A 27,788-nucleotide genomic window follows, 5' to 3' on the forward strand; every position below is an offset into this window, starting at 1 on the left:
GTTCTGTGTTGCTTTTTGCAGTAACAGAGATCCACAACCCATCACCCCAAGACATTTTTTTAAAGAAACATATGGAAGCTGTGTGATTTTTTTTTTCCTCTTCTAGATGTCTGCATTTTCTCCTTTCTTTTCCTTGGAAGGAAAGTGCTACTGCATGACCTTCAGCTTTCCCAAGAAATTAATGATTTCCTCTTTTATTTGAGTGCGAGATTTATTTTTCCTGTGTGAAAGTCCCTGTGAACTGTGTTTAGGATTTTTTTTAATCTTTATTCATGGGTGAGATTGACTTATAATTTTCTTTTCTTGTAGGGTCCCTGTCAAGTTTTTAGTATAAGGGTTATACTAGTCTCATAAAATGAGGAGGGGATATATCATCTCTTCATATTCTGTAAAGACTCCCGTAGGATTAGAATTATTTTTCCCTTTCACTGTTTGTTGCAACTTAATGGTAGTGCCATCAGGCTTGCATTTCCCTTGTGGGAAGATATTCAACAGTCAATTCCATTTTTTCTGCTTGAAAAAGGATTCAGTGTAACTGAAAAATGATGAGTAGATCATTGTGTGGTACCCCCAACTAACGACTATTTTCAGAAAGAAAGAGCAAAGCTCCTTTCTATCACCTACCAGGTCCTGAAGAAAACTCACTCTTCGGATAGATGAGTCTAAGGGGTGGGGCGGGGGGAGTGCAGGGCTCACAGGGAGGAGGCCTTGGGTTACTTTGGGAGCAAGGGCACCAAGAATTTCAGTTCTAAGAGAAGGATCAGTGTTTTTCAAACTTTTTTGTAGTTTGTGCTAACACAGACAAACATAAGCACATACATTTAATAGAAACAAATGTCACATGAAACTATAGCTATGCTCACTGCCTGTGATGCAGGCTGACATTTTCTGTTCCATTTTATTCTAGTCCATCTCAAATCTAATGGTCATTTAGCATGGTAATCGGCATTGAACATTGGTCTATTTTATTCTATTCCACTCCACTAAATATATATATTTATATATTATATATATATTTATATATTATATATATGATTAAAAATTTATATTACTATGTATTACATATTTATAAATAAAACGTTTTATATAAATATATACTTTTTATTATGTATTTATATGTTACTTATTCCATTCAGGGTCGTGAACGAGGTTTGGAAGTGGACTTAGGAGTGTGGCCAGTGCTGGGGATTCCCACGGCCCCACATTTCCACGTCCACGCTACCTGCGGTTTCAAGTTCTTCTACTCAGGAACAGATGACGTCCCTCTTTTCTACCTGCAGTGGGGAAGATGCCAGGATTAGTCCAGTTTTGCATTTATCCATTCAGCTGAAGTGGACTTAGATTCGAAGTCCCTGTTTCATGCTGCAGCCCCGCCAGAAGCCGAGAATGCTCCCGGAAACCCCGCTGCCGCTCTTCTCACCCGCAGAGGTGAGCAGGTGAGAGCGGAATTGAGGTGAGAAGCCGCCGGAGCGGGACCGAGAGAAGAAAGAGCTTTCGCTGCTAACACTCCTCCTCCCCCACAACCTTCTCCCCTCGCCCTTTCCCCACTCGGCCGCCTCTTCCTCCTCGTCCCGCTCTCTCCCTCCCCAGCCCTGGACACCCCCTTCCCTCCGTGCGGGCACTAATGGGCCGCGCAGCAGCCGCTCGGGGCTTGGAGAGGTGCGCACAGCAGCCGCACCCGGCCTCCCAGGCCAGGGTGCTTCTCGGCCGCCGATCCCTGGCCTGGCTGCCCCGCGCCCCGGGGGTTGGGGGACGGAGCCTGGGAGCTGAGACCGCAGGGGGCCGAAGCGGAGTACCGGGATCCCGGCCCTGGGGGCAGGAACAGCGCACACAAACTGGGAGAACCTCGGGGACGGTGACTGAGGGAACCCGGAGAAGCGGCTTCTCCAGAGAAGGTGGGAATGAGCCCGAGCGGCTTTAAGCAGTGGGGACCCTCGGCGACGCCCCTCGCCCCCACCGCGCCGAGCTCTGATTGACGTTCAGTGGAGCCAATCATAGCCAGGCCCCCTGCGAGCCCGCGGATGCGCTTCCGGAGGACTCGGGGCGTGAGGGCAGCAGCCCCCGCAGGGGGACCCTGGGAGCCCCGCCGCTCCGCGCCTCGGAGGGCCCTCACTGAAATGCCAGCGCCCGGTGGAAGACCTGGACAGAAGCGGTCCTGCGGCTGGAAACCCGAGGCTCCATGGGAGGTCCCTTATTGTCCCTGAGCGCCTGCCTGGAGGAAGAGGGCATCCAGTGGCTCCGCAAATACCTGAAGAACGCGCAGGTGACGCTAATGCAGGTGAGATTTGGGGAGGTAGTCGTGTCCCCCGGGCATCACCCAGCTGGGGTAGTGAGGAAGGGATACGGGCCTCTAGGTTTCTGTCCGGGTCTCTCCGTGGCGCCCTGGAGTGAGGTGGGGGAGAGCAGTGAGAGCGGGTCTGTCCCCGACGGGGGGGGGGAGGTGGGGGGGTGGTTCCTGCCCAGACCCTTAGACCCTCTACTGGTAGGGGCTGTACGAGTGCTCTCGTCCTCGCGGGATCAGTGAGAGGAATCCAGGCCCTGGGGGAGGGTCCCTGGAGACTACCTGGAGTCGGACATGTATTCCTTCGGTTCTCGTCACGTTTGCTCGGGTATATAACTCGTTCCCGTTAACGTGAGGTGGCTGCGTTTGCGCCACAGGCTTCTTCGCTGTCACACAGCCCTCTGGCCTCACGCTGGATCCCTCAGACTGCGACGAGGTTCGGAGGGACAAGTGGGAAAGGAAATCCCGCCTCAGACCAGGGACTCGGGCACTGTGCAGGGTGCCTTAAGCATGACCAGGGTTCCAGCCTAGGGAGAGGTATAAACCCTCTCCTCTTCCCTTCTCAAAGCCATCTTCCTACCTCCTTATAATCCTCATGGACATAAATGCTGGCCTACTTGTCCGAGGTGCTCTGGTTATTAGAGAGGAATTTGAATAATATAGATGAAAAGCTTGAGTAAAAGCGAGTGGGGATACCAGGCCTCTTCAGCTTGACTGGTGGGTTTCCCACACTTTATAGGTGAGGTTCGCAATATCCCGCCACTCGTAAGCTAGGGTGACTCGCAGATGTGCTAGAGGATGGAAGGCAGTATGCCCTTCGGGAAGGCAAGTCAGCCTGGCAGGCAGACGGTGTGGCCAAGAAGCCACCGCTTGGGACTCAGCACATGCAAGAGAGTTCCTGCTGCTGCTTGGATGGGAGGAGGTGTGGCAAGAGGCTGGTAAAAACTCATCCTGATGGTCAGTCTGAGAAGCAGTCAAGATGGAGAACTGCAAAATCTGCAGTATGCGTTTTCCCGGAGTCCCAGTGCCCAATGACAGGCTCCACCAGGGATGGCCAGCCCCTGTGAGCTGAGCTCCGCAGGCCTGGCCTGCATTCGGATCTCCCCTACTTCTTCACATGGTCAGGGGAAGTTGAGCCAGGAGCTCGGAGAGGGACCAGAAGGGCACTCAGGCACCTGAGAAATGGTTACCTTAAATCCAAGAGATCCACTTCAAGAACTCTTCTTGCATTCCCCAAATTTTCCTCTGTGATTCAGTGGGAGGAAACCAGGTCCCAGCGTTGATTAAAAACAAATAAACAGGGCGCCTAGGTGACTCAGTTGGTTAAGCGTCTGCCTTCGGCTCAGGTCATGATCTCAGGGTCCTAGGATTGAGCGCCAAGTCTGGCTCCTTGCTCAGTGGGGAGTCTGCTTGTCCCTCTCCCTCTGTCACTGCCCCTCCTCCCCACTCGTGCTCTCTGTCTCTCAAATAAATAAAATCTTTCAAAATAAATAAATAAACGAACAAACAAAACTCTAAGTGAGCATGTGTGAGTGTGTAAATGGTGCTACGCAGTGATGTGATTGGGTAATCAAAAGGGATGTCCACCCCAGGCAAATACAAGGAGCAAATTTGGAGTCAGAGAAACTTGGTGTGGTCCCCAGATGCAGGGTTCATTAAAGGAAAGACACTGCTTTGGGACAGACTTCTAGGACAGCAGTCGTCTAATGCCAGGGACTTGCACCTCTTTTCCTGCATTGTTTCCCGATTTTGCCCCAGTTCTGGCATTTACATATTTATACCACTTCAAGTTTAAGACTAATGGTTTGCTCTACAACCTCCTAACTCCCACTTCCCTGCTAGCCTCACACAGGTCATTTTCTCTTCCCAGGTAGTAAAGGGGGTAATATGCTCATCTTCAAGTAAATATGGGGGAGGAATGAAAATTGTGAGGGAGGGGAAAAATTGGGTCTCTGCAGTAGGGGAAGAATCGCTAAAAATTAAAGAACTTACTGTATAAATGGGCGCTTCAAGACTAGTGTGTCTTTCCATTCGTGTTTCCTTCCTCAGTTTGAGAAGGACTTTTGACAGAGAACTGAAAAAACTGTCCACTCCTTCATCTCTCTGCTGACACCTATAGGTTCTCTCCTCCAAGTGTTTGTCCATTTCCGATTAGGGGAACATGAGAAGGGGGAATAATAGCTCAGTGGTCTTTCCTTCACATCTCCCTGGAGAGAATTGTGAAATATATGCCTCCTTCCACAGGCTTAGGTGGACCTGAAATTCTCAGCGTGGATCCAAAGAGTTGCAAAGAATATAATTTCCAACACATCACATATATTAACACATTTAAATAAAACTGTTAATCACCTTGTCACGTGTCCAGTGGAATCTAATTACCATAATGTGTTGACACCCATCACTAATTTTTAAAATGCACAACCTGTTCCTTAACAGTTGGAAATTTTACATTGCTCCTTTTTTTCCTTTTGAATTCATATTTCATTTTCCTCCCCCTGTAGAATTTTTTTTCTCAACCCTGGCCCAACATTGTAATGTAATGTATTTTTGGTTTTGGAAATCTTTTCTTGATCCATCTAGCATGCTTCTTTGCAACAAAATATGTTCTTAAAATAAATATTTTATTTCCTGATCTAATGTTTGAAAAGTCAGATGAATTAAGATAGTACTATAATTATTAGAGATAATTGATCAAAATAATATAAATAACACAGATTTGAGTAAATAAAAGTAGTAAACATATAAATTTTTAAAAAGTAACTATTTAATTGGAAATGCTTCTCTTACAGAGTTGGATAGGGGCTTTATTTTCCCAACTTCATGTTGATGAAAGTTATTTATTGTTATTATGAAGCCAGTTCCATATGATTTCTATTCCTTTAAAAATATTTTAACATAAAGAACTAAAAAATCTTATTCACATGTAAAAGTACGGAAACAGAATAAGTATAAGAATGGAAGGAATTTTGTTTGTAGCAACTTCACCCAATTTTTAAAATTTCTTCTTGGTTATATGCCAAAACTCACATGGTGAGCTATTATTAAATACTATCTCACAACTCAAATGTGGAGTTCTTCTTCAATTTGTTGAAGCAAAGAATTAGAAACTACCTGATTTGCAAAACTACTTTTACACATTAGTTTCTTTCACTTTCTCAGTTCTTAGAAGTATACCAAAGAAGCTTTTAAAATTCTTATGAAATAACTAATATTTATACCTGTTAGAGGCATCTTGTTTGTGAAACTCAAATTGGATGAAACTAGGGTTAAAAAGAAACAAACCCACAGATTTGGAAATTAAAAATCAATAGGTTCTGAATAAAGACCTTTTCCCCATTTTTAAATGTCATTTGGAAGTGCATTTAAAAATTATGACAAAGAGATGGGCACTAAACTATTGTGCATGTGTATGTGTGTAATTTCATTTGACTGTAGAAAATGATTAATTTTGTAATGATGCATTTGTTAGGTATAGAACAGTGTATCAACGTCCAAGAGGGAGAAATTAATCCCAAATAAATGAACCTGGATTTCTAGAGTTTAGAGTATTACAACCAGGGGCACCTGGGTGGCTCAGTCGTTAAGCATCTGCCTTCGGCTCAGGTCATGATCCCAGGGTCCTGGGATCGAGCCCCCGCATGGTCCTGGGATTGAGCCCCGCATCGGGCTCCCTGCTCAGCGGGAAGCCTGCTTCTCCCTCTCCCACTCCCCCTGCTTGTGCTCTCTCTCTCACTATGTCTCTCTCTGTCAAATAAATAAATAAAATCTTAAAAAAAAATTTAGAGTATTACAACCAAGACTACATTTTGGAACATTTTGTTTTGTATCCCCAGATAAGTGGAATTCTGCTTTTAAGAACACAATTTAATCTACTTTGTGGAAATTAACTGCAAAATGAAGAAAAGGTATTAGATCATTACCCAGTGTAAGTTTACAGAAATTCTATTTCTGATTGCTATGTGAATTATTTACAGCAGAATCCATAAAATATTTCCATCAGATTAACCTGAATCTGGTGGTATATAATAAAAACAAATAAATGAGCAGAGAAGTAACAGTATATCATAGACTTATACCCAAATAGGAAAATGTCTTTGTATGATCCAGTAATATTTGGTAAAAGTCCATAAAAATATTTCTCCTATAAGTCAGAATAAGTTCAAGAAAACATATATTAAAGTACTCCCAGTATGTGTTTATCTTACTCCAAAATATGATGTCGATCTGCCAGAAGTAAATGTCGAGACTTTTGCCTTCACTGCTCTCAAATCATGCAACATAAGCAAATGAAGTACAGATGAGACAAGTGAGTAGGTCTTTGTTAGTTCTTAGGGAACTCTTGCAAGTTACTATTTCTTTACACGATTTTTATAAATTGAGAATATTCTTTTTTTTATTTTTAGAGAGAAAGAGAGCACACGTGCCAGTGAGGGTGAGGGTAGAGATGGGGCAGAGGGAGAAGGAGAGAGAGAATCTTAAGCAGGCTCCGCACCCATCATGAGCCCAATGCAGGGCTCAATCTCACGACCCTGAGATCATGACCTGAGCTGAAATCAAGAGTCAAATGCTTAACCAACTGAGCCACCTAGGCGCCCTTAAATTGAGAATATTCTAATGCCAAAACAGATAAGGATTGGAACCTTGCCATGAATTTGTCACCTGAATGGAATTTAAAAACCACCACCATCAGTATTTCTTGCCAATGCTAAGGAGCCATTAATCCTTTAAAATTAGAAAAGGAAGCCTTCTGGGCACCTGGGTGACTCAGTCCTGGGACGAGCCCCACCTTGGGCTCCCTGCTCAGCGGGGAGTCTGCTTCTCCTGCTCCCTCTGCCGCTGCCCGCCCCACCCCCACCCCCGCCCTCTAGTGCGCACTCTCTCCCTCTCAAATAAAAAAAATCATAAAAAAAAGAAAAAGAAAGAAAAGGAAGCCTCAAGGTTATCAGATGCAATTTTTCAGCATTCCAACTTTTCCACTGAGGAATTATGCAAATCCAGAATATTGTAACACAGGCCAAAACTCCCCCATTTCTTATGCCACATATCACCCTTAACATATAAAGTTACTCAACCTGGAGCATTATTGACATTTGGGGTTGAATAAATTCTTCATTATCAGGTATCCCGTGCATTGTAGGATGTTTAGCAGCATTCCCCACCTCTACCCACTAGCACTGATCCCCAACCAGAACCCCTCAGTTATGGCAATAAAAAACTGTCTGCAGATATTGCCAGGTGTCTCCCCTGAGGGGCAAAATGGTTGAGGATCAGCACCCTTAACAGAAATATAGAAGGACACAAAGTTGTGGTTAAAGGAGGCTTCGTGGCTACAGGTTTTGAACTGTCCTTTTCTTTGGTACTCAGAAGTATTTTATCCCCAGGTCAAGGCACCATAATTATATCTTGGATACGTAAGTGGTACACCTTCCTCTTGTAATGTGGGAGAAAAAGATTAAATACTATAAGAGCAGTCATAAGCATGTCACTTTTATTTTTTTTTAAAAGGGGCTTAAAACACCAAGCGTTTGATTAAGCACATCACTTTTTCAAGAGTGTGCACACGGATGTTGTGGGTCTAGATTCCCTTAAAATTTTCTGTGCCTATGTCCCCTTTGGAAAGCCTTCTGATACCCCCAAAAATACAAAACCCCAATTTGAAGACTGCTACTCTTGGAGACTGGTACAAACACAGAGCCATGCTGAATAAAGCAGAGCAAATAAGTTCTACATGCAAGACAGGAACCTCTTTCTTTTTCTCTCTAGGGTAAAAAAAAAAAAGAAAGAAAGAAAAGGAAACACCCATTCCCTAAAATCAGATCAATTCCATATCCTGAACATTTAGGAAGATTTTCAACTCCAACTGTCCAGCTGCTCAACACAGATTGCCTCACATAGCACAAAGATTCCTCCCTTGATATTAAATGGAATGTGAAAACAACCTCAGCATTTAGAAACCTTAAGTCTTTCGCGAATTGTTCTAACAGTCCAATGAATATCATTAGTATAGCTTTGAATTCCCATAGAAAAATGTTAGTTGGGTATTAACTAGATTTAAAGATTTCACAGTGTCTTCAGCAGAAAGTGACACAAGGGCTGTTAGAAATGTAAGCTCTTCTCTTTACTGTTTTTATAATTGTCTACAATTGTCATGACAATCGTGAAAAATGTTAACCGACATCTGAGAAGTGAAACACATGCTCAAGTGCAGCAACCATTTAGGCAGAAGATACCAGACCAAGGTCCCAAAGTCAATTAGAGATTTTAGAAGTTTACATTAGGTTAATATTAAAGAAAAATATAATCGGGGCTCATGGGTGGCTCAGTTGGTTAAGCAACCTTCGGCTCAGGTCATGATCCTAGGGTCCTGGGATCAAGGCCCGCATCAGGCTCCTTGCTCCGCGGGAAGCCTGCTTCTCCCTCTCCATCTGCCTGCCGCTCCCCCTGCTTGTGCTCTCTCTCTTTCTCTCTGTCAAATTAAAAAAAATAAAAATCTTAAAGAAAAATATAGTCACCATTAATATTAAAAATTTGTCTGTGGGATGCCTGGTTGGTTCAGTGGGTTAGGCATCTGCCTTCCGCTCATTTCATGACCAGGGTCCTGGGATCCAGCTCCACATCTTCCAGCGCCCCTGCTCAGCCGGGAGTCTGCTTCTCCCTCTCCCTCTGTGCTTCCCCCTGCTTGTGCTCACAAGCTCTCTCTCTCTCAAATAAATAAATAAAATCTTTTTTTAAAAAAACTGTCTGAGAAGTATGACACCTTAACTTTTACCAGATACTATAATTGGAGTAACATGAGGATTCCATGTCATCTGTGATACTGAATATTTAAATTGTATCTCTGTTTGAGCACCCATGACTACATTTACATACCTCTAGACATTAATTTAAGACATAACAAAGTCTGCTTTATAAGGTAAGTGAATGAAATTTAGGACATTCCACTTAATGTAGCATTTCAATTTGAAAAGATGGGGGCTGCCAAAACTTGTAAGTAATAAGATATCCTTCAGTGGGTAAATAGATAAACAAATTGGTACATTCACACAATGGAATATTATTAAGCAATTTTTTTTAAATGAGCTATCAAACCACAAAAAGACATGGAGGAAACTTAAATGCATATTGCTAAGTGAAAGAAGTCATCTGAAAAGGCTACATACTGGGATTCCCAACTATAGGACATTCTGAAAAAGGTCAAACTGGAGACAGTAAAAAGACGGTAAAAAGATCAGTGATCACCAGGGGTTCACTGGGAAAGAGGGAAGCAGAGAAGAATAGATGGAGTTCAGGGTATTTTTAGGGCAGTGAAGCTATTCTGTATGATATTGAAATGGTGGATAAATATAATTACACATTTGCCAAAACCCATAGAATGTACAATACAAAGACCTAATGTAAAACTACAGACTTTACTTAATAATGCAACAACAGGGCGCCTGGGTGGCTCAGTCAGTTAAGGGTCTACCTTCGGCTCAGGTCATGATCCCAGGGTCCTGGGATCAAGACATGCTGGGCTCCCTGTCTGGCAGGGAGTCTGTTTCTCCCTCTACCTCTCCCCCTGCTCGTGATCTCTCTCTCACTCTCTCTCTCAAAAAAATGAATGAAATTTTTTTTAAAATAATGTAACAACATTGGCTCATCAGTTGTAACAAATATAGGACACTAGTGCAAGATGTTACTAACAGAGGAATTTGGGAGAAGGTAGGGAGTGAGGGAACATATGAAAACTATCTGTACTTTCCACTCAATTTTTCTGTAAACCTGAAACTGCCCCCCCAAAAAAAGTATACTTAAAAAAAAAAGGCATGGTTTTATATGGACAGAAATGCTATGATTGCATTTTTATTTTATACACGATGAAATCAGAGCAGGGACATAATTTAAACTCAAAATGCACAAAATAATTTAACTTATGAAAATGTTTACCCAGCTCAAGAATATTAAATAAGCTTAGATTAAAATTAAGTTCTCTTGAATTTACTTTTTTGAGTAATCCTCTACGTACTAGTTTAGATTTTTAGTGCAGAGAGATTTTTTCTTAAGTTTATTTATTTAAACAATCTCTACACCCAACATGGGGCTCAAATTCACGACCCTGAGATCAAGCATCACATGCTCCACCGACTGAGCCCGCTGGGTGCCCCACTGCAGAGAAATTTTTAGTCTTTTTATGACCACTTATTATTGGTCTACAGTCCAGTTGCATATCTGATTTTTATTTCATAACTTACCAAAGACACTGAGGAAATTAAACCAGATTATATTTTCCCATTTTTCATACAAAAATGTTTTAGGAACAGGAAGTATATTTTTTAAAAAAAACAATACTGTTTAAGCATTCATTATAACTTAGTTATTTTTACATGAGTTTGTACTTTTTCATCTTACATTTATCAGAGTATAGTATTTACTTTTGAACTAAGGTTTTATAATAAGTCTATACTTTTTTAATTTGCAAGGCAACTTTCCTGCCATTCACAACTATCGGGATGGAGCTAGAGTGTATTAGGCTAAGAAAAATTAGGCAGAGAAAGACAAATACCATATGATTTCGCTCAAATGTGGAATTTAGGAAACAAAACAGATGAACATATGAGGGGGGAGAGAGAGAGAGGGAAACAAACCATAAGAGACTCTTAACGATAGAGAACAATCTGAGGATAGATGGAGGGAGGTGGGTGGGGGGTGGGTTAAGTGGGTGATGGGTATTAAGGAAGGCACTTGTGATGAGCACTGGGGGGGGGTGTATGTAAGTGATGAACCACTGAATTCTATTCCTGAAGCCAATTTTGCGCTGTATGTTAACTAATTAGAATTTAAATAAAAATTTGAAGAATAAAAAAAAAAGAAGACAACTTTTCCAAGTAGAAAATCATTAAAAGATTCCATCCTCTGAAGGCTAACTTCTTTAACTTACTTAACCTAATTGTGTAACTTACAGATTGGAATTTTTCTCTGCAGTCTCTGGAAAAAAGGGTGGCAGGGAACTCAGGTTCACAGATCCTATACTTTGACCTTATCCCAGCCTGGAATTTTTCTTAAATGTTATGAACATTTAAAGCATTAGGAACCTTGGTTAATTTCTTTCCAACTCCCCCACCATCCAACTATGTATTTGAGACTCCTGTCTTGGATTCATGTGAGTTAATAATAATCTCTTGGAATCAATAAAAACAGGAGCTCCATTGAACATGATGGACAATAGTTTTCATTTTCCAATATCCTCCAGATGAGGACCTCATCATAATTTAAGGGCACCTTCCAAAGGAATCTCCTTTCCTTGATACCCACAGTGTAGCCACACCAGTTCTCTAAGAAACAAGCAGCAGACTCCCAGCCTTTAAATTTCCTACTTCTAAAGACATACAAACTGATCAGCGTTTTCTCCCATGGAAACTGTATACCTGGTCAATTTTCCAGGGCCTTGTTTTTAAGTCAAGAACTCAGCAGCCTACTCTCCTTCTCCCAGGCTGGGTTTGTTTCCTGGGTTTACTGGGGTTATCTCACTGATTCACTGTTGCTGTAAAAGCGGGGCTGAGCATGCTGTGTTGAAAGCCACTGAAAACCAGAGGAGACTAGTCATGAAAACCCTGACTATCGGCTGATAGATTTCTTTCTGATAACTCCTCATAACTGGTAGCACTTTTTTTTTTCCAATCTAGAGCAAATCTTCAGGAGGTGACCAGGATCCAGAGCTGTTTCAGCCTAACTTGGCTGTGATCTCCTTCCCTATGCTTGAGGGCACGGAGCTGTATGGACTATATGTCTGAAAATACCCTAGATGGACTGAATATTGAATTACTGTACAATAAACTGTACAAATCTTACCTCGAGGCATTCTCTAAATTCTGTAAGAATCATGGTGATGTCACAGCAGAAATTATGCATTCCATTCTTGAGTTTGAGGTTACCAAAGGTGCTTTTATCACTTTTAACTCTTTTGGCATTGAACTGAGTAAAGATGACCGGGAGACCCTCTACCCGATTTGTAGCGAGCTCTGTCCTGAGGAGTGGCACCTGTTGGCTCAAGCAGAAGACTGATCAGATGAGGAGAGTAGCCAACCATTATGGAGGATATAAGCCTTTGTTTGAGACCGTGGGTGATGGCAGCAGAGGAAAGACGTTGGAAGATGTGTTTTATGAGCGTGAGGTACAAATGAACGTGCTGGCATTCAACATGTAATCCCACTATGGCGTGTTTTACATATACACAAAGCTGAAGGAACAAGAAATGAGAAATATCGTGTAGATAGCAGAATGCATTTCACAAAGACATCGAAGTAAACAGTTACATTCCAGTGTTATGACCCAGTGTGGGGCCTCAACTGCAGAAAATCATAAATATTAAGAAGAGGTTTTGAGGAAAATAAAAAGAATTGTGTTATATGATCTGGGTTATTCAAAAATAGTCTATACTGCACCTTCATGAATTGCAGGCTCACTGGAAACAGTAAACTAACCCTGAAACAGTGTTTCTTTTTTTTCCCAGCAGCTTTAAATTTTGTTTCCCCGTTTATGTCTCATTTTTTACCAGACCTTAGACATTAATTCTAATTAACCCTATGGTAACTTTTTCTAGTCTTTTTGGTTGTATTAAAAATCAAATCTAATTTTTAAAAAAGAAAAAAAAAAAGAAATGTGCAGCTTCTGCACCAAAACAGCTGGAGTTTGAGGTTCTAGATCCTCTTGGATACGTCACTTTCCACTTCACAATTAACCCATGTTTTTACACAGGAAGGGAGAAAAAAAATCTATCAAATAATGGAAAAAATAATTAGCTTCTTGGGAAAGTCGAAAATTATCCAACAACCCCTTTCCAAGGGGAAAATATTGCATATATTAGAAGAGAAAACACAATGATATGGCTTCCCTAAGCTTCTCAAACACCGAGCATCACCCATCTATGTATCCTCCAGAGAGCAACAGGTGGATTGTAAAACAGGAGATTTACTGATTTCAGGCTGCAAGTTCTGCACATTAGTGGTTCCCAAACTGCTCCCCAGTATCAATATGGGAAAATGGACTTTACCAGACTTCAGTTCACATCAAGCAAGACACCTCACTAGAGTCTAAAATGAAGCTAATTTAGATCACAAAAATCTAGAGGTAGGCAATAATTTTGGGATGAAATTTTCCAGCAACCAACTCAAAATGGTGTTAACAGTGACTATCATATAAAATAAATCCAAAGCAAGACCAGGAAATTTCTCAAGTTCCTATTTTAAAAAGTGAGCCTCTCAACAATACTGTTTTAGGAAGTCCAATAGGGGGTTTCACAGGCCTGTTTCTTATGGGATTACTCAATATAGGTAAACATCGGGATACCTGGGTGGCTCAGTCGGTTGAGCATCTCCCTTCGGCTCAGGTCATGATCCTGGAGCCCCAGGATTGAGCCCGCATGGGGCTCCCTGCTCAATGGGGAGTCTGCTTCTCCCTCTGCCTCTACCCCTCCCGCCACTGGTGCTCTCTCTCACTCTTCCTCTCAAATAAATAAATAAAATCTTTAAAATACGTGTGTGTGTGTGTGTGTGTGTAAACATCATCAAACCAAAAGATAATTCTGTAACAAGAATTCTACAGAGAGCCAACGCATTACAGAAGGATATGTACAGCAATAGAAAAAAAAATACAAAGTAACCCAGAAAAATAAAGGGATGAACTCTTACTGGTATGAAGCAGGTCAAGAAAAGTTTCCTGGAGAAGGAGACATCTGAATGGAATTTTGATAGAGGTAACTTGGAATTTTCCAAGTACGCAGTAGAAGGGGAACATTCCAGACAAAAGAAACCACAAGAAAGTAAAGGCAGGCAGTCATGAATCAGCATGTTTTCATAAAGATCTATATCTATAATCAGATTAACTGACTGGGGAAAAAAGTGAAACAGGGAGATACAGGAGAGGTAAGCAGTAGCAAGATCAAGAAATGCCTTCTCTGCTGTGTTAGAGATTTGACATTCATTATAAAACAAGTAAAATTATCAAAGCTCTAAATGAAGACATTACAAATAGTCTTGAAGATGAGAGAATATACTTAAGGCTGTCTGAGAGGTGGAATTTACACTAAGTACTGAGTAATAAAATGAAGGGTTCGAAGGAAATGTAAGAATGTGAATCTAAAGTTTCTGATTCAGGGAATAAATGACAGGAAATCGTTGAAATCCATTGACCTATCCTGCACTTTAAAAGGATTTATTTGCCCATACAGGCTTCTGCAACAATCGTGCATTGATCATTAGAGAATATCAGTTCACTGAATTATGCAGATATTTGAAATGTCAACACACTTTATACACTATCTTTTCAAATCATATTCATTAATATTGTCACTGATCTCATCAGAAAATTTTTAAGTACCCCATGGTAGCAGATACAAGCTTCCCAAAATTCTAATTTCACTCAAAAGCTTAAATATTATCATTGGCAAAAGATACAATCAGCTGTTTTCCTTGAAGTGATGGTCTCCCTTTGTTCATACTCAAGAAAGTGTCTCCCATATACCCAAGCCTGAATAACCAATTTTCTGTCAGTTGTTTGTTTTTCCAAGTGGAAAAAAAAAAAAAAGCGTTCCATGAAAAAAGTAGCTAGTTCAGCTTGCAACTCAAAGTTTTCCCTAGAGACAACCACCATATATTAGCATGCAGCAGAAGAGCTTAATGGGCACTTCTCATCTCATCCCAGAATATTTCTTAAAATGTACTTAAGAGTTGAGATTTGATAAAAATAATTCTTATTCCTTCACTAGACACTCTCTAGGGAAACTGACTTTTTAAAAACTGTGGAGGTGTCATAATAAAGAATATAATGAATGCTAAAACAATTTGACACTCTTAACTTGATTCATGCCAAGGCACTAGTAATATTACCCACCATTGTTCTCACGCCTTCGGTACAAATGTCAACACAGGTGTTGCAGGAAAAACCATGAGATTCAAAAAAGGTGGTACAACACTGTTAATGTTTTGCAGCCCTGTGTATGTTGCCAAGCATGCACATAAAATATGATCAATGATTAGTTGGCAATGATACCAAATGAGTACAAGCCAACCAGCATGTCCAGACACATCTACAGATCTGCTCATTTGTAAGGCAAGGGTACAACTTTTCAGATGAGATATTAACTCAGTCTTTATGTTTGCAGTTAAATCTTTAATTTGACAAGTTAATATCATTGGAAAGTGGTAGAACTATGCTTTCTTATACTGTCTTTTCATCAGGCAGGCATTCATGAAGCAATGCAACTAGACAAGGTTTCATTAGTCTTTTTATTATTGTAGGAGCTCCTTCAGCCAAGGCAATATGATAAGTTATCCTGTAAGAGGCTTTTACAGACTTTCTAACATCTACATTTAAAACATTTAAGTCCTTTATTCTTTGAACACTGAACGATTGGACCTAAAATAATGCTACAACCTAATCAGAACCATACTAGTTTTTGAAACTATTCTGTTGAATCAGACACAATAAGATAAATTGTTGACATCTATAAAGCTGAAGAAGGGGTACCTTTTGACATTTTTTTCATAGTTACAATTTTCCCCAGTTTCTTTTGAAACATATTCCCCCTTTCCATGAGTTAGAGAACTTGCTGATATATTGGTTTCATCTTTTGCAGACATAGGCAACATAGACACAGATTGAGAAAATGTGTCCTCTAGGGGCACAGGGGTGGCTCAGTCGGTTAAGCCTCGGACTCTTGATTTCAGTACAGGTCATGATCTCAGGGTCTTGAGATCAAGCCCCGTGTCCAGCTCCATGCTGGGCATGGAGCCCGCTTAAGATTCTCCTTCTGCCCTTCCCCACCACACCCCACCATGCATGAGCTCTCTCTCTCGAAAAAAAAAGTCTTCTGATACCTTTTTTAAGCCAACAATCCATCCTTAAATCCAAGAAAATGTATTATAAATAGTGTTTATTTTAGAATAAAATATTCAATTCTAAAATAATACATTTCATATAAAATTTTGAAAATTAAAAATGGTTTGGAAAATATTTTAATATTGTTGCAAAACAAGATAAACTTAATTCTTGTATTTATGTATAGGTGCAGGAAAATCTTTGGGATTTAAAAATTATGATTTCTTAGAAGATAATGAGATTACAGAGACTATAGCAGATGTAACTGAAAAGAGCTGGTTGGAGCACAATAGAGTAGTGAAAACAAACTGAGTTAATTTTTTAAAATGTACGTATTTATACTCTAAACTCACTGCCTTAGAAAATCCTAGAAAGTACAATACACGGCACGCAATTTATTAACTGTTAAAGTAATGATGTCATCACATGCCACTGTAGCCTTTGGGAAACTCTACTGTTCACTCATGAGAGTGAAAGTGAAAAAGACAAATAACATCTTCGTATTATGAATAGCTTTAACCTTGCGGACCCTATAAAAGAATCTCAAGAATCTCTCTTCCCCAGGGGCACCTGGGTGGCTCAGTCGTTAAGCGTCTGCCTTCAGCTCAGGCCATGATCCCAGCGTCCTGGGATCGAGCCCCGCATCGAGCCCCGCATCGAGCCCCACATCGAGCCCCGCATCGAGCCCCGCATCGAGCCCCGCATCGGGCTCCCTGCTCGGCGGGAAGCCTGCTTCTCCCTCTCCCACTCCCCCTGCTTGTGTTCCCTCTCTCGCTGTGTCTCTCTCTGTCAAATAAATAAATAAAAAATCTTAAAAAAAAAGAATCTCTCTTCCCCAGAGACCCTCTGGCCATAATTTGAGAACTACAGCACAAGTCAGCTAATGGTCCTAAGAAAATTGGCTATGTCCACTAGAGGTGAAAATCTGAAGCCTAATTCACACCATACAAAAATAAATTTCAAATGAATTAAAGATCTAATGTGAATAAGTAAAACTGTTGGAATAAAGTATAGAATAATTATTTATTATCTCACTGTAGATAGCCTGGCGATACCAAGGGCTGATGGAGAGATGGGGAGAAACCAGAATTTGCATACACTTATGGTGGAAAGTTTAAGTAGTTTTCCTGCTTATTTCAACCACTTATTTCACATATGTAATGTTGAATAAATTTCAAGGGTGCAAATATCCTACAACCCGACTATTCTACTTCAACTTATGTGTCCCAGAGCCTTAGAGAATCTCTCATCTATGTGCACAAGGAAATATACATAAGGATGTTCATTGCAACCTTGTTTATCTTTAGTAATCAGGAGGTACCCATCCGTGGCTAAACAAGTGAATAAAATTATGTTGTATTCACATAATATAATATTGAACAACCATTAAAATAAACTAAATGTACATATTTCATGAGGACAATTCTCAAAACATAATGAAGACTGATACACACTAATTTTAAATCAGTAATTGCATTCAGGAGAGAAAAGAAAGGCAGCACTGAAGTTAGGTACAAAGAGCACAACTGTATTTGAATAGTGGGTACATGGGTATTGTTCCCTGTATGTTCTGTGTGTTAGAAATGTTTATTACCTATAACAAGGGCTCCTGGGTGGCTCAGTTGCTTAGCCGTCTGCCTTCGGCTCAGGTCATGATTCCAGAGTCCTGGGATCAAGCCCCGCATCAGACTCCCTGCTCCTTCTCCCCCTGCTTGTGCTCTCTCTCTCTCTCCCTCTCTCAAATAAATAAATAAAAATAAAAATAAAATATTACCCATAACAACATAAAATATACTCCAGTTCCTTCATGCTATCAATTACAGAATATCTGCTTCTCTAATCAAACTTTTTATTCTTATAATCGCTTTACAGATAATAAAATAAGTTTTAAATTAATTCTGTCTAGTTCTAACATAATCAGGTATTATTAATTATGTCTAGTTCTTTGGGTAATAACAACTGACTTTGTCTCTATGCTTAATATTTTTTAAAATCCATTAGTTTGCTCATCTCTATGATTTTTATTTTAATGTATCTTAATCATGAAATATTTTAAACATAAAGATTAATGGATATCCACTGCCCAAACATCAAACTTTATTAAATCTTAATATTTTACCTTGTTTCAAATCTATTTTTAAGATATTAATGTCTATAACACAGTCGATGTCTCTGGACCATTCCATTTCTTTTACTCCTTCGCCAGATGTAACGACCCAGCATGAAGTCAATTTTATCATTACTATGCATGTTTTAATACTTTTACTAAACATTTGTGAATCCTTAAACATTATCAAGTATTGTTTTACACAGAGTTTTATAAAATGGCATCTGACTATGTGTATTCTTCTACAACTTTTTGTTTGGTCAACATTATATTTTTTAGTCTTATTCATGTTTGATCAATGTGTTCACGTTCATCCATTTAAAGTGCTGTAGCGTGGGGACACCTGGGTGGCTCAGTCAGTTAAGCGTCTGCCTTCAGCTCAGGTCATGATCCCAGGGTCTTGGGATCGAGTCCCACATGGGGCTCTTTGCTCAGCACGGAGCCTGCTTCTCCCTCTGCCCCTCCCCCTGCTCATGGGCTCTCTCTCTGATAAATAAATAAATAAATAAGTAAATAAAATGCTGTAGTGTGTACACCACAATTTATTAATCCATTCGAATCCTAATGGACTTTAGGTTGGTTTCTGGATTGTGGTTTGTTTTGTGTGTGTGTGTTTGTCTTGCTTTTGCTTGGTTCATTTGTTTTTGCTACAGTGGACACTTATGCACATGTCAAATTGGGTGTATTTGGAAGAGTTTTATTAGGTTAAATTTTGTTATAAAGTTTTCTCAAATTACAGGAATAATTTAGAAGTTAGTGTTATCAATGGCGAAGAAATATTTATCTGGACTTCAGCAATTCTTTAGTGTCATTCAATTTTTTTCCTATTTGAGTAAAAATTAAACTTTTATCCCATTTACTTCCATATCTATATATCTATCCCTCATTACACCTAGGAATCGGAGGATGCCTGGAATACTAGTGACCTTTTCAAGCCATAATAATAATAACAATTTAACAATAGTTTCTGAGTGGAAGAAGTCAAGGTGATTATTTTCTCTTGATATTTGCCCTGTATTGCTTGAATTTTTAGGAATAAACAGGTATCACTTTTTATAAAAATGGTACATTATTTCAAATATTAAATCCATGAGTCTGAATTCAAATAAGTGACATGGTAACCAGGCAGAACTCCTAAGTGGTAGAAGGAAAGGGGGAGCTGGAAATTCAAAAGGATAGAGGAAAGGTAGGAATTTTCTGGGCCCTGGAATCAACAGCTATTCCAAAATGCTGTTGCCACACTTCTCCAAAAATTCTATGTGGATACATAGGAAAAGAACCCTAGGAACTTTTAGTAATTGCTCCAGAAGGAAGGCAAGGGCTTGAATAGTTTCTGGTTAGCAGAGAGAGAGGCTTGTTACTTTAAGAAAACCTGTAATAACTCCTTCAGGAAAAGAATAATCACACATAATTTGTTACATATTGAAATAACTGCCTCTACAGTGTAGTCTTGAACAAGCTTTTTCTAGTTTGCTTAAGTTCTGGCTTTTCCTCATCTGTGATAGAGGGGTATGAGACTATGTCTGAGTGTCTTCCAGATACAAATCTGCATTGAATCGTTCAACTCACATATCCCCATTGGTTTGCTTAAAGGATAATTCTGTCCATTATTAAAAGCTTTGTTTCACCCAAGTAATAATTTACTGAATATTAATTGGTTTTAACCTTATTAACTTTATTAAATGGTTCATCACAGAGTGCCTTTAAATGCTAAGATTTTCAAGTATATTTCAACCATTCAGAAGACATTTTTTAATATCCACCATGAATCTGATACTATTTGAAGTACCAGAGATATAAGAGTGAACAAGACAGATGCAGTCTCTTTCCAACAAAGCTTATGGTTGAATGCATCTTATTTAAAATATGATTCAAGACTTTCAGGAACACAGCCAACCCGTAAGTCAATAAAGACAAATTTTTCCAATCTTCAAGTCACTGACAAACAGAAATGAATGTATAAACACCTAATTTTTATAACTTTTTTTTTTTTCTAAGTAGAGGGAAAAAAACAAGCATAGTAAAATCCTTAAGTAAAATCACTGGCAAATTGTAGCCCATAGATGTCAGCAAAGACCCACCTGTGGGCAGGAAACCATTTTACCAGAGGAGGTAGTGTTTAAATTTCTGTCTTGGGTTTCTTTCTCCTTGGTACATTCATTTTTCTTTTATGTTCTCTACGTCTTACTAGCCTATAGCATGTACCCAAAGCAAATGCTTTCTATTATTTCATCTATTTATTGAATATATTTTGTTTTCTTAATTTCATCCAATTCATTTACTAGTTCTGGTAATCTAGGTTTGTTCTTCTCTCTAGGGACTTTTTGTCTATAATATAAAACCTAGTGCTCAATTGTATACAGGCACAGAATGTTTTCTTTTTTTTTTTTTTAATATATTTTTTTTAAGATTTTATTTATTTGCGTGAGAGAGAATGAGAGACAGAGAACATGAGAGGGAGGAGGGTCAGAGGGAGAAGCAGACTCCCCGCTGAGCAGGGAGCCCGATGTGGGACTCGATCCCGGGACTCCAGGATCATGACCTGAGCCGAAGGCAGTCGCTTAACCAACTGAGCCACCCAGGCGCCCGGCACAGATTGTTTTCTGAAACACTGGTTTCCAAAATGGAGTGTGCACACTGCAGTGAATGCACCCAAGATCCTTCAGAATATGGAAAGGAAATATTAGGATTTCTATTTATATATATTTGGCAACTTTTAAAGTTTCTATTTGGTTTTTTTTTAAGATTTTATTTATTTATTTGAGAGAGAATGAGATAGAGAGAGAGCATGAGAGGGGGGAGGGTCGGAAGGAGAAGCCGACTCCCTGCTGAGCAGGGAGCCCAATGCGGGACTTGATCCTGGGACTCCAGGATCATGACCTGAGCCGAAGGCAGTCGCTTAACCAACTGAGCCACCCAGGTGCCCCTAAACTTTCTATTTGTGTATGTCATGGTACATATAATCAAGTCATATTACTAGTACATGTGGATAATTTATGATAATTTATAAATAAATAAACATATGTAAGTGTTCAAATATTTTTTTTTTAAGATTTCATTTATTTATTTGACAGAGAGAGACAGTGAGAGAGGGAACACAAGCAGGGGGAGTGGAAGAGGGAGAAGCAGGCTTCCCGCCAAGTAGGGAGCCCGATGTGGGGCTCCATCCCAGGACCCTGGGATCATGACCTGAGCTAAAGGCAGACGCTTAATGACTGAGCCACCCAGGTGACCCGCTCAAATATTTTTTACTGAGAAAGTTGTCTTAATCCAGTTGGGCTGCAATAATAAAATACAAGAGACTGGGTAGCCTATGAACAACAGAAGTTTATATCCCATTGTTCTGGAGACTGAGAAGTTTAAGATCAGGGTACCAACATGGTTTCATTCTGGTGAGAGCCCTCTTCCTGGTTCATAGCCAGCGCCTTCTCACTGTGCCCTGAAATGGTGGAAGGGCCGAGAGAGTTCTGGGAAGGTGTCTTTTATAAGAACACTAATCCGGGTGCCTGGGTGGCTCAATTGTTAAGCGTCTGCCTTCGGCTCAGGTCATGATCCTGGGGTCCTGGGATCGAGTCCCGCATCCGGCTCCCTGCTCGGCAGGAAGCCTGCTTCTCGCTCTCCCACTCCCCCTGCTTGTGTTCCTGCTCTCGCTATCTCTCTCTCTGTCAAATAAATAAATAAAATCTTTAAAAAGAAAAAAAAAAGAACACTAATCCCATTCAGGAGGGCAGCATCCTCATGACCTAAGCACTTCCAAAGGCCCCACCTCTTAATATAATCACATCAGGCAAAAGGATTTCAACATGTGAATTTGGGAAGACACAAACATTTAGACCATAGCAAGTGCTTTATGCTTTTTTTAAAAAAAAAAAATTGAACACCATAGTGCAAATGTGTGTTTTGTCTTGCCTACATAATTGGAGTGTGTGTTCTTCCAGGACATGATGGTATCTTCTTTTACCTTTTCCGAGGGACCTTGTACATGTAAATGCTAACATTCATTGAACTCCACTGACATACAATTCATGAAGTTCTTCAAACTATCAATCTGGGGACCACCCTTTGAGCATGCTTTAGAAGCATTTTCATTAAAGCTAAAATATCTTAGAAAATGTAAATTAAAAATTAAAACTAAAAGTGAAACAAAGACATTTTTCCTTTGTACCAGCAGAAAGAAGACTTAATGAAAAACTTCAATAGTAAGTGTAGATAAGATAGTAGAGCAACCGGGAAGGATTAGATAAAGCTGCACCAGCAGTCTCGAACCAAAGAATGTCCAGTTGCCCAGTTAATTCATATTTGGTGTAATTTTTCATTGATAAGAATAACTCATAATTAACCCAACCAGCTTACCCATGCTTTTTAAACCTTAGTGTACATAGGAATTTCTAGGATGTAGCTTAAATGCAAATTCTCAGTCTCACCCCAGGATTCTGAATCAGCAGGTCAGGGGGTCCAGAAATGTGCTTTTTTCATCAAGTACCCCAGGAGACTCTAAACTGGCTATCTGAGACACAGCTTCAAGGTAAATGTCTTAGACAAGCACATTCTACCTTGTCACCAGCCATGAGAACTTGATAAAAAAAAAAAAAGATCTAAGGGGTGCCTGGGTGGCTCAGTCAGTTAAGCATCCAACTCTTGATCTCAGCTCAGGTCTTGACCTCAGGGTTGTGAATTCGAGCCCCATGTTGAATTGAAAAAAAAGAAAAAGCAGATCTAAGAATTAATTTACCAGTCTGTTACTCTCTCTATCTCTTATTGCCAACTGTGATCAGAAGCGTGTAACAGTCTATGTTCTTCCTTCAGAGGTGATCACGTCGATAGCTGTGAGATGGTCCAGATTCCTCACTGGGTATGGACTGTGATCTTGGTCCCCCAAGGCCAGTCGTTGCTCCTTCATGTGCCAGCTGGGCATTTTCTGATATGTACTTGATAAACCATTGCTCAATCCTGAGCTTCCTTTCCTCCTGACCCAATCCATGTGGCCTGGCTGATCTATTAGGTAGACCATCTTCTGGCTTTCCTGTCTTCCCAACAGACATGAACACAGGAAATTCTTGAGCAGAGTAGGATAACTCTGTGTGAAAATAGTGGAGACTCACCTCTCCTAAGATCTTTAATGAAACATGCCCTAAATCCTTCCCCAAAATGCCTTCCCCCTGTATTTCCTCTTTCAGTTGATTAAACCACTGTCCACTCAACTGTCCAAACCAGAAAATTAAGTCCAGTTTTCAAGTCCCACCAAGTCTTTTGCTCTGAGGCATTTCATTGATCTTATCTCCTTTGTTTCTAATTGTAACGGCATACATGAGTACTGACTGAGTAGTGGGTTCAAAATTGGAGAAATGGATTTTGAATGCAAGTTTTTATAGGTATGATAAATTAGAGGAGAGAAGCTACAGGGAAAGTAGGACAAAGTCAAAAAAATGTCCATGAAAGCACTTTGGAAAATTCAAAGCATTACACAAATGTAACATTTTATTATTAACCATGATTTCATTTTTGTTCCAATTCTGTCCAGAGAAATTTGGATGCTGTAAAAGAATTTTAAGGCTTTGGTCAAAGAACACTATATGGTCTTCTAGTTATTACTTGTTTATTTACAATAACATTTCAGCAACAAAGAAAAAGTTATTTTATAGGAAAAAAACAACCCTGAAATGCCCACTGTGTAACTCAGCTGTGGTCTTTGGTTCAAATTAATATGCACACTCAAAAGGCAGTAGTGAATACTAGATTAGAACTTGGAACCTGGTTTGCTTAGCTTTGTAGAAGGATATAGGACATGAAACAGCATTCTTGTTTATCAGCCTGATGGCATTAAACATGTCTTCTCAGGAGTCTTTACAGTAATTTAGGTATTGCTTCCTGCCCTCTCATCTCATGGGGACATGCTTGGCTGTAACAGACAAGACCACAGGAGTGGATAGGAGCTATCCCAGAATAAGAAAACCTTCATAAATTGCAGGAACCATGTCTTATAAGCCTGTGAATGTGAATTCCAAGCCAACAGGCACATTCAGTTTCAAGAAACACCATACACAGAATCCAAGGTCTGTGTTTCCTGACAGGTTTTTACGTATTTCTTGTCACATAGGCCCACAAACTTAAATGCCTACTCAGCCTTCCTCATGCAGACATAGTTCACCAAACAGGGGTCATTTCTATAATTAAAAATGTTACTTTGTCGGGACGCCTGGGTGGCTCAGTCGGTTAAGCCTCTGCCTTCGGCTCAGGTCATGATCCCAGGGTCCTGGGATTGAGTCCCACATCGGGCTCCTTGCTCAGCAAGGAGCCTGCTTCTCCCTCTGCCTGCCTCTGTCTCTCTCTCTCTCTCTGATAAATAAATAAAAATCTTAAAAAAAAAATGTTACTTTGTAACACAGTTGACATTCCTTGTTTATCAAAACCCAATACATTCCAAAGAAACAGTAAGGATAAGATAAACTCAAGTTCATCTTCCCGTGGGAAAAAAAAACTGGTTTAATATTGGTGTCAACCCATGGGCCCCCCCAACAGACCTGGTTTGCTCCCACTCAAGACCTCTTTCCAGTGAAGGTGCTTCCTGGTAGAAGCTACTGAGCAGCAGGGGGAAGAAATGGAATGGGTGCCCATACAGAGAAAAGCCTTCTATCTTTTTTAACCTTCAAATACAAAGAACACAATTAATTCAACAAGCATTTGCTGTATATCTTGTGCCAAATGTTGCCACATAGGAAGATTTATCTGCCGTCCAAGATAAACTGAGGAGAGGAATGGGAGCAGAGGTCAATGAGAAGATAGGAAGCCACACGACCAACGAGAGATGGCTGCAGCAAATTGCTTTGAGGGTCCTGAATACTGGTGCTAGGGTGGCTTAAAAGAGCTAATTTGAAAGAACTCCTAAGTCCTATAGATACTTCTAAATTAGAGAAAAGGAAGACACAGCCAAACAGATATTAAAGACCACAAGGCTAATACCATCTATCAGAGTGATGTAGCCTCATCATACAGCTTTCCCCAAAACCAGTAAGTATCTTCCTGGAAAGGAAGCACTGAAGTCTTCCTCTTAGAGTCTGCAAAGTAAAACACCTCCAAAGGTACACCCAGAAACTGCTCAATGGAGTACACAGAAAGTGCTCAACACCAACATCTCTCTCTCCTACTCAATGCCACACACACCCTTACCTCATGAATCTCCATGTCTCCTTTCTCTTCTGTCACTGGAGCAGAGACAGATCAGAATTTCCACTTGCCACCCCCTTTGGCACCAGGAAGAGAGACCCTTGGTGCAGGCATGACACCACAGGCTTAAGACTCTGGTGACCAGGAAGCTTCTGACTGCAAGCCATTGGGCTCACCTGTCACTCTGTCCTTTGAGAACCAGAAATAAACCTTCTATTTCCTGCTGAGATGACAAATAAGTAGGTTCAGGCTCCCGACTCCCTCACCCAAAGTTAAATTTGGTAAGGCTATAGAAGCAAAGCGAAGCAAGCATTTGGGGAACCAACAACAATGGCAACAACAAATAAAAAATGTTTAGAACTTGCCAAGAGACAGAACCGCCATCTTGAACCTGTGTGTGTAGGGAGTGGGGAGGGCTGCATCCACGGATAGAAGCAGCAGTGGGAGGGCAGACTGCTGGAAGACCTTTTTAAATTCGACTCTTATCTCCTCACAATTGCCTTGGGACATCACTGCCTCCCCTTTACACATAAACAGAAATCAGAGCAGCCCCTGTGCCTTGCTAGGTCAAGGAACCGAAGACACTAGGTGTTAGCCTCAGGTATTCACTTCTCCATTACCTGCCACCACTGCCCCTGCTCCCAGAGAGCCTGCCAGCTCCCAGTTGTGCTATTCCTTAGAGTTGACTGATAGAATAGCTGCAACTAGGGAGAGTCACAGTGTTCCTGAGTTCTCTCCTGGGACTGGAGCTGGAAGGATACAGATCTTCACAGTCAGCCCTTTATCCCCATTACACATCACCCCCACAAACTAGCTGTTACTCCCCATGGAGATGTGAGCCCACAGACCAACAGAATTAGACAGTTAAGGGCTAAACCTGCTGCAAAACAGAAATAACAAATTGAACACCATATACTATTTAATGCAGAAGTGAGAAAAAGATGAAACAAGAACGTAAAGTAAGGTGGTAAATACACTTAACAAAATAGTAGAAGATACCAACAATATAAAGCAAAACCGATAATTCATAAAAATTAAGAGATAATATTAAAGGTTTAAATGATAACAGTTTATGTGGCAAATACTGTGGGTGACACAAGTAGCAGGACGAATAGAGTTGAAGCAGAACCAGTGAGGAGGAAGCTAAGACAAAAGAAGGCTCTGGAAGAGAGCAGGAAGGAAGCAAGGCATGGAAAATATAGAAAAGAGTCCAGCAAAATGGAGGATAGAAATAGAAGGGTTGACATCGGGATAATAAGAGGTCTTGCAGTGAGAGAGAGAGAGGGTAAAAGAGAAGAATAAATATTTGAGGAAATAGTGAGTAATGAATTTACCAATATTACAGAGAGCCAAAAGGCCTTAGAATAAAGGGCTCAAAAAATACCAAACAGGAGGGCGCCTGGGTGGCTCAGTTGGTTAAGTGACTGCCTTCGGCTCAGGTCATGATCCCGGAGTCCCGGGATCGAGTCCCGCATCGGGCTCCCTGCTCAGCGGGGAGTCTGTTTCTCCCTCTGACCTTTCCCCCTCTCGTGCTCTCTCTTTCTCATTCTCTCTCTCAAATAAATAAATAAAATCTTTAAAAAAAAAAAAAATACCAAACAGGAGCAGTAAGAAAAACTCCACAGCTAGGATCATTATAATGGGACAGAGAAATCTGCTAAAAGTTCATGGAAAGAAAGAACAGATCACCTACAACAGAATAAGAATCAGATTGACATCACAATTTTCAATAACATTGATGGATATATGAAAACAATATTTTATAGTAGTGAAGCTTGAACCTAGAACTTTATATACATCTAAATTGTTACTCAAATAAGGTGGCATAATAAATATTTCTATGCATACAAAGCCTTAGAGCCCAAAGACCCATAGTAAAAACGCTCTTAAGGGGCACCTTGGTGGCTCAGTCAGTTAAACATTGGGCTCTTGATTTCAGCTCAGGTCATGATCTCAAGGTCATGAGATCAAGCCCCCCCACCCCCATCAGGCTCAGAGCAAGGTCTGCTTGAGGTTCTCTCTCTCCCTCACCCTCTGCCCCTTCCACTCATGTGCACTATAAATAAATAAATAAATAAATAAATAAGGTCTTTTTAAAAAAGATTTTACTCAAATAAGAAGAGAGTCAAATTAAGGAAGTTGCAATAAGGAATATAGGAATAAGTGTGATTTGTCAACAGAACCAGGACTGTATTAAAGTAAATGGGTAGGGGCGCCTGGGTGTCTCAGTCAGTTAAGTATCTGACTCTTGATTTCAGATCAGGTCATGATTTCAAGGTCATGGGATCAAGCCCCACATCGGGCTCCATGCTCAGTGCAGAGTCTGCTTGAGATTCTCTCTTCCTCTCCCTCCCCCTCTGCCCCTCTCCCTTCTCTTTCTTT

At 40.5% G+C, this 27,788-nt stretch overlaps 1 pseudogene across 1 annotated transcript; it reads left to right on the forward strand.

Annotated features, from left to right (window-relative positions):
- The first annotated feature begins 1,267 nt into the window (after positions 1 to 1,267).
- On the forward strand, positions 1,268 to 13,794 carry LOC115942584 (V-type proton ATPase subunit d 2 pseudogene; annotated as a pseudogene). Its single transcript, XR_014147596.1, has 2 exons — positions 1,268 to 2,278; positions 11,944 to 13,794. The product of XR_014147596.1 is annotated as a V-type proton ATPase subunit d 2 pseudogene (transcript).
- The last annotated feature ends 13,994 nt before the right edge of the window (positions 13,795 to 27,788 follow it).

This window comes from Leptonychotes weddellii, chromosome 8 (genome assembly GCF_054177405.1).
Source record: "Leptonychotes weddellii isolate Sample4059 chromosome 8, ASM5417740v2, whole genome shotgun sequence".
Classification (NCBI taxonomy): Eukaryota; Metazoa; Chordata; class Mammalia; order Carnivora; family Phocidae; genus Leptonychotes; species Leptonychotes weddellii.